Genomic DNA, 8,096 nt, shown 5'->3' with positions numbered 1-8,096 from the left:
CCCCTAATCTGTCCTCTGCTCCATTATCCTCAGGTTGAGCACCCTTTGCCTTTTCTGAGAAGACTGAGGTAAAGAAAGTGTTGAGTAATTCTGCCTTTTCTCTGTCTTCTGTTAGCATTTTGCCATCTTCTCCACACAGTGGCCCTACCATTTCCTTCTTCTTCCTTTTGCTGTGGACATATCAAAAAAGAAGAAGCCCTTTTTATTGTTCTTAACCTCTCTAGCAAGCCTGAGTTCATTCTGTGGTTTGGCTTTTCTGACTTTACCCCTACACAGGCTAGCTATTTGTTTGAATTCCCCTTTGGTGATTTTCCCATTTTTCCATTTCTTATACATGTTCCATTTAAAACTCAGCTCAGTTGAAAGTTTTTTAGTCATCCATCCTGGCTTCTTGAGACATCTCCCATTTTTCTTCCTCATTGGAACTGCTTTAAATTGTGCCTTCAGTATCTCCCTTTTAAGAAACTCCCATCCGTCCTGAACTCCCTTCTCTTTTAGTATTCCTGACCATGGGATCACCCCCAGTATTTCTCTAAGTTTACTAAAATCAGCTTTCCTAAAGTCTAGAAGGCGTGTCTGACTATGTCTGGCTTCTCCTTTCCATTGTATAACAAACTCATGAACCCAGAAGATTGATGACCCTTGCTAACTCTACAAGCTACCCATGCTTGACTATCTGTTGTCTATTATCTGCTGCTCTTTTCCATGTCAAACCTGCTCAAGACTGTGGTGTTTATCAGACGAGCTCTTAAAGAGGTACTATTCCAGTGTGACTCCTCTAGCTGCCTCCTGTTGCATGCTGGGATTGGCAGTTTTAAGGAGGGGTATTTAGAATTCTCAGGCAGAGAAGTTCAGCTCCTTAAAACTGCCAATCCCAGCATGCAACAGGAGGCTGCTAGAGGAGTCACACTGGAATAGTAGCTCTTTAAGAGCATAGTGTGATAAACATCTGTGTTGCACATTATTTTAAAAAGGGGAAATTTTGAACTGTACACTGGTAGGAGATTCTATTTTGTTGTGCACTTTTTGCCACTGCAGCACAGATGTGCAACTTTCCCCATGTACATATACATGCTTTGTTGCCTAGAGTCAGATTTCATGACATTTAAACACCCACATAGCGGGAGAAAATCCACAGAATTGGGAACTTGACAGTACTGTACAAAGACTGCTATGTTCAAGCATCATAAGGCAGTCAACAAAAGCAAAACGGCCAGCTCAAGCCAAGGTATTTTAGATCATCTAGGGTATGGTTACGGATTTTTAATACGCCATTCTGTGTGCACAGAACAATTGATTTCTTCTTGAATAGAAGATTATTTTGAGAAGGGAAAAATCAGTTTGGCCTTCTGAATATGTGTGGGGGTTTTTGGAAAAGGGAGATCTGATTTATGACTTGCCATACATAAGGAAACAGGGGTCAGAATTCTATTGGTGACATGCACAGGTGTAAGACAACAGTAAAAAGCTCTTGTGGGCAAAGCAACATCCCCTTGGCCATTAACTGGCTGTGAGGTGCATTTGGGCACATTTTGGCTACCCTTGTGCACCAGGAGAAGAAGGAACAGGCCCAGGGAATGAAAAGTCTGTGGCAAATATATATATATATATATATATATATATATATATATATATATATATAGGCAGAAAAATACGGGGAATAGTATGATGCCTTAACTTCTCCCTCACAAGTAAGATCTAGAGAAAGCGAAATATTCAGAAAAAGACCCTGGGATATTTTTGAGGGTAAAAGTCTGCCATAGCCCTCACCCCTCTGAGCCTGTGCCGAGTGTATTTTGCTTGTGGCTAACAGTTTGTGAAGTAAGTACAGAAGCAGATACATACTACATTGCTGAATTATTTGGGACACTTTAAACACCCTTCAGCTTGTTAATGATGTTCAACCACAAGCCGTCTTAGATGCTGAGGTGTGTGCTCTCTTGGAGAGCAACATGAGTGGGAGTGTACATTGCCTGGTTGAGAATGAGATTGCTGAGAAAATACATATCCCATTAGTCAGGCCCTCAGTTCAACTCCTTGTTTCCAAACTTGATGAGCTTTGTTGTGCAGGCTGTTTTTCTCACTATAGATCAGCGTTAGGGTTGATTTTTGTTCATGCAAGCAATGGGCAAAGTACCAATTTGTCTTTTGCTTCAGGAAACCAAATGTTTTGGTCTGACTCTGTTTAATGTGAATATATGTGTAATACATGTGTAACCCCACATATAGGTACTGTAGTGCTATCTTATACAATTTTTAAATTAGTCTGTTTAATGTAGAAAAACTATCAGTGGCTACAGAGTCTCCTGTGATACAGACGTGTGTGGGATGGGAGAGAAAGAAAGAGAGAGAAAGATGCTTCTACCTCCCATGATCTTCACTGCTAGCAGTAGATAGAATGATCTATCACCACTGGCTTGATTTCATGGCCTGTTCTTTTAACCTCACTAGGCTCAGTACAATCTCAGTTGATAAATGCATTATGTGGTATTGTGCATGTGTGAATAAACCATCATATAAAATGCCAGAGAGTAATTTTCATTATCACCCACTGCCACAAGGGTGGCATTATTTTTTTCAAATAAATCAGTCCATACATGTGTTGAGGAACTGCAGTCTAGCTATGGTAATGCGTATGGTTACTTTATTCTAAGCTACTTTGGTTGTCAAAGCAGGATATAAATAGTAAGTGTTCTTACTCATGAGCAGGTATGTTTGGTTTCTACAATTGCAGGATCAGATAACATTGATTTTGGTAGCTTTCTAGCAGGGCCAGACTCAGATACTTTGCTGCCTTTGGTTATCTTATCCATTGAAGGATAACTTAACTGGAGGTACATTGTTTACTCGCCTGCCCAGACTATACTGTGGTCTGCAACTGTGGAAGCTTAGGCCTGGTACACACAGGCCAAAAGTGGTGTGGCGCTGCTAATACTAGGATTTGGGTGCGCGCAGCAACCGCACGCTCCTAAACCCTAATACGTATGGGCGCCAGCATCATGGGATCCATATGGGGGCCGCCATGATGACAACAACAGCGTATAACAACCAGACATCGCTGGCAGGAAATGGAGTCATGGCAGTGCCCCTTCCTGCTTCTGGCGTCACATAATAGATGCCGTTCTAGGTGGCTCTTTTTTTGCGGGGCATCTGTGCTGCAGCATGGGGGTGCTGGGGCACAGACACAGGGCAAAGATGGGCGGCACGGAGGCGTCCATCTGTACTGCCCCAAAGAAATATATTTTCTCTGCTCTTCTGTATCATTCAAGGGAGCCTTTGAGGGTGGGAGACAAGTTATTTAGCAAATATGTTTTCAAGTACAAGCAACCACCTACCAGAACTCCTATGAGCTTCATCATGCTCTTTTTGCAAATTGGTTGGAGATATAAATTGGAAACACCTTTGTTCTGTTGCATGGCTGAGCTTACAGCATCTGTAGTCTTGCAGCAATACAGGATTCATGCTACAGTCAAATTGAGCTTAACTAACCAAGTGGCGGAAGACTGTAAAATAGAGCAGTGAGAACCACAGTAACTATCTAGATTTTTTTGGAGCTGGTTGAAAAACAAAGAATGTGGAAGGAAGGGTAAGAGAAAAACCAGCAGCTCACTTTCTTTCACTTTCCAGGCAGGAATGAAAGTGAAGCAGCCTCCCAGCGGAGCCATGCCTTTTGCATACTAAACATGAGTGGAACTGACACTGCGACAATCGATGTGCGTCTGTTTCACTAGAATCCTGTGAAGAAGTATCAGCAGTTAGTTGGCAATGCAGTCAGGGAAAGGAGGAGGATTTTAAAAAGAAAAGGGGGAAAAAGCAAAAACACCTTCACTGACAGATTCCTCCCCCCGGCCCCCATCTGACCATGGAAATTGTCTGCCTTTGGTCATTTTTAAACAACTGTTTTCCTCTTGAATAAGGCCATCCTTCCCATTAGGTAGAGTGAAGCAGCTACTGAGAGATACAGCGGATTAGATCTTAATTTTCCAAGGCTCTCTCCTAAACCTCCTAAACTATCTCACTGCTCTCAAATGTCGTGAAAGATGCTGCCCTATTGCCAGTGCAGAAGAAAAATGTAAATGTCAGCCTGGTCAGTTGTGGACAGGCTTTGGAGGTGAAGGCAGGAGGAGCCATCTTGTCCCTTGCCTCCAGCAGTAAAATATTTTGGGCCAACCCTGCTCATATTACTGTATATAATGTATAAGTCTAGAAATTTTAGTCAAAAAATTGACTCAAAAAACCTGAGTCGATTTATCCATGGGCCAATGTAAGTACTGTACTTTAACTCTTATTAAGGTAAAAAGGAGCCATCACCTGGTGAAAGGCAAGAGCATAATCAGTCCTGGTAGCACTGACCCATCCCCTCCCTTATTCTCTCATCCATCCAACCTTCAGTATGAGCACAAACAGTTAATGTCTGCTGGAATTTTGTAAGTTTTTTGCCATCATTTTCCTTTGCGTTATCCTTCACATCTTTTGTTACTGGCTCTAAATTTTACCCTCGACTTATCCATGCATGGGTCATATCAAAACCCACCATTTTAGCCCACAAATCTGCCCTCAACTTATGATGAGGCTGACTTATAGTCGAGTATATACAATAATTATGTGGATATCAACAACAATTTACCCAATGATAACACACCCTTCAACTGTCTCAATTTAGGGGGGACAATTACAATTAATCCTCTGTCATCCCACTTTTTCAGCTGCTTTTAAAATGTCCTAGTTTCTTGCTCCTCCTTGCACTTTCCAGCTTTGTCTTCAACTTACTCATATTGCTTCAAACTGAAATTGAAGCACAAAAGTAGTTTGCACTCAGTCTCGCTCAACTAGGTGGAATCTTGCAATGGCATCCCTAGGGTTGATGTCACCCGGTGCAGTAACTCATGGTGTCACCCTTCCCCATTGACCTCCACCTCCCATGCCACACCATACAGAATCCTTAGGAATGTTTTTGTACTAATGTTACTCATAATTTATTTAGTTTATTTATTATTTGTTTATGATAATAATAATAACTTTATTACGGCCAATTGGCCAGCACGTTATTTGTTTATATATTTCATTTGTATGCCACCTTTGTCCCAGGAGGGACCCAAGGTGGCTCGCATATAAAAAAACATTAAAAATTTTCAATAAAATTCAAAACAATTAAAATAATCTACAAACAATATAAAATCATATACATATATACAAAAGTTAAAAACATAACTAAAATCCAGGGTCAAGACAGACTGCCCGAAAACGGTGATCTGCAGGCGCCCATTTTAACTCCTGAGGGACACAGCAGCCGCCAAACAGTGCGACATCCCTCTGGAGTAAAAAGAACCCGGTTCTTCCGGGTTCTTCTTGTGGTGCCCGGGTTATGTCGCAAACGCACCATTGGTGCACTTGTGATGTAACTGATGGGCAGCGACATGCGGACACTGCACACCCCTTACATCAAGATGGCGGCGTGTGGATGAGAAGCTGTATGGATGGAATGCAGCCATCAGGATGGCGCCATTACATACTAGGGTTCTGGGCCGTGCAGTTGCTGCGTGGTCCAGAACCCTAGTATTGCCGTCACGACATCCCTTTCGGTTTGTCTGTTTTGGGCCCCACTTACTCGGTAAAAACTAGCCTGATGTGAATTATATATCAAATGCCTTCTTAAATAAAAATGTCTTTGCCCAATAGCAAAAGGAAAGCATGGAGGGGTCTAGCCTAGCTTTCTGCAGAAGAGAGTTCCAGAGGCTGGGAAAAGTCACAGAGAAGGCTCTCTCTTGTATCCTCACTACGATGGTGACAGGACTGAGGGAAAGCCTTCTCTTGAAGATCTTAGGGCTCTGGCTGGGTCATATGGGGAGATACGGCCTCTCAAAATTATAACTCATAATTCCAGTATATCACTATGTTGTAGTATAAACAACTAGCAAAATTAAATGTAGAGATATCTTGTAGCACCTTTGAAACTAGCTGAAATAAAGAAGTGGGCAGCATGAGCTTTTGTAGCAAAATCAAAATTATACCTTTAAATTACAACATCACATACAAAGCCTTTTGGAATTGTGGAGCCCAGAACTGGACACAGTATTCCAGGTGGGGCCTGAGCAAAGAAGAATAGAGTGGCACTATGACTTCCCTTGATCTAAACACTATACCTCTATTGATGCAGCCTAAAATAGCCCTTCAGACTTCTAAAAACAATTACCTTGCCTGGTTTGCAGTCCCAGAACCTGGATTGATTTCCTTCTAGGTCTGATGTAAAGTCGAAGGCTTTCATGGCCAGCATCCATAGTTTTTTTGTGGGTTTTTCGGGCTATGTGGCCATGTTCTAGCAGAGTTTCTTTCTCTCCTTCTAGGTCTTCTCTACTAAAAGACAACCTGGCTCTTTTCAGGATTTAAAATGGCTTGCAGTCACTACAAATACCGCAGGTTCATCTACCTTCTCAGTGATTTCACCCCTTCGCCCTCCATCATACTCCTTATGAACACCGATTGGCATCAGGAGTGCCATTAACACATTGGTCTTTTAGCCACTGGATGCAATTAATATTGTCCCTGCTCTGTAAGCCTTAAGCAGCTCTTTTGTTTTCTTATGAATTGAAATGCTGAACTCAGTTTAGTCCTCCTTGGTACCTGTAATTATTCCCCTTGGGCCTTTGGAGGAAAGGTGGCTATTATTAGGGTTTAATGTCTTCCCCGCTTCCCGCATGCATGGCAACGTCGCACAGCCAATCGGCTGGGACAGCTTTTCGACAAAGATGTATAGTGTGTTACATTTAATGATTTGCTCCCTTCCGTTTCCCTGTTTGTTTATGCTCCTGGCACACGTTTTAGGCTGGGGGGGATCTAGTTCCAACAGTTTATTACAATGGCATGTTTGTAGTCTCTTAGCCCAGCAAGGGGAAGATTGGGCCTTTGGGAGGAGTAGAAAGTGTATGTGTGTGTGTGTGTGTGGTGTTCTTCTTGGGGCCACTTCATATAAATAAAGCCTCCCAGGATTTACACAAATGTGAGCAACTGATTACAAGTCACACTTGACTAAATTATAGGTTGTCAAGCCAGCATGGTTTGTGTGTTGCACTGTAACTCTGGAGACCAGGGTTCAATTCCCCATTCAGCCATGAAACCTACTGGGTGACTTTGGGTAAGTCACACTCTCTCAGCATTAGAGGAAGACAATGGCAAACCCTCTCTGAATGAATAAGGAGCCCTGGTAGCACAGTGGTTAAATGCCTGTACTGCAGCCACTCACTCACAATCCTTAAGGTTGTGAGTACAATACCAGCCAGGGGCTCAGGGCTGACTCAGGCTTGCATCCTTCTGAGGTCGCTAAAATGAATACCCAGCTTTTTGGAGGCAATTGTCTTATTTTATTTTTATTCATTTTATTTACGGTATTTATACCCCACCCTTCAGCCCTAAAGGCTCGCAGAGCAGCTTACAATTATTATTATTTTTAATTAGATGGTTCCCTGCCCACAGGCTTACAGTCTAAAAATACACGACACAAAAGGAAAAGGGAATGGTGATGGGGAAGGGGAAGGGGGGGTGTCTTACACATTGTAAACTGCTTGGGGAGTGCTTAAGTGCACTGATAAGTGGTATAGAAGTGTACTTGCTGTTGCTATGCCAAGAAAACTCCAAGATAGTTTTGAGGCAGACAGCTGGAGGAATGTCACACAGAGAACTAGGCCAAGAAGGGATTGTTCTGGGAACTTGCAGCTAGAGAATTGATTTGAAGCTCTTTCCCTTATCAAGGAGGACAAGGAAGAGCAGCATGGACAGACTTCAGGGACAGAGCAGGGGACCCTGAGAGTCCCATCCGAGGGAACAGTCGCTGCTAAGCCTCGGAGGAGGCGAGTGGTCGTAGTGGGGGACTCCTTGCTGAGGGGTACAGAAGCAGTGATTTGTAGGCCTGACAAGATGTCTCGAGAAGTGTGTTGTCTCCCTGGGGCAAAGATCCGTGATGTGGCAGAGAGGCTGACAAGACTGGTCAAGCCTACCGACCAATACCCCTTCCTTTTGGTCCATGTGGGAACCAACCTTCAGAACATCAGAAGGGATTACAAGGCTCTTAGTAGGAAGCTGAAAGAAATGGATGCACAAGT

At 42.9% G+C, this 8,096-nt stretch overlaps 1 protein-coding gene across 2 annotated transcripts in view; it reads left to right on the top strand.

Moving 5' to 3' along the window:
* The window catches only part of ZDHHC8 (zinc finger DHHC-type palmitoyltransferase 8), a 147,481-nt gene that overhangs the window by 75,975 nt on the left and 63,410 nt on the right, over window positions 1-8,096 (top strand). The window contains exon 1 of one of the 2 annotated variants that reach the window (XM_042442155.1): window positions 1,207-1,228. The exons of the other annotated variant lie outside the window; for it this stretch is intronic. The gene's annotated coding sequence lies outside the window, so the exon portion shown is untranslated. Of the gene's footprint in view, window positions 1-1,206; window positions 1,229-8,096 lie in introns of those variants that run through there. 2 annotated transcript variants of the gene reach the window in all.

This window comes from Sceloporus undulatus, chromosome 10 (assembly GCF_019175285.1).
Source record: "Sceloporus undulatus isolate JIND9_A2432 ecotype Alabama chromosome 10, SceUnd_v1.1, whole genome shotgun sequence".
NCBI lineage: Eukaryota > Metazoa > Chordata > Lepidosauria > Squamata > Phrynosomatidae > Sceloporus > Sceloporus undulatus.
The sequence above is the reverse complement of the archived record's forward strand: the minus strand, read 5'-3'. Positions and strand labels throughout refer to the sequence as shown.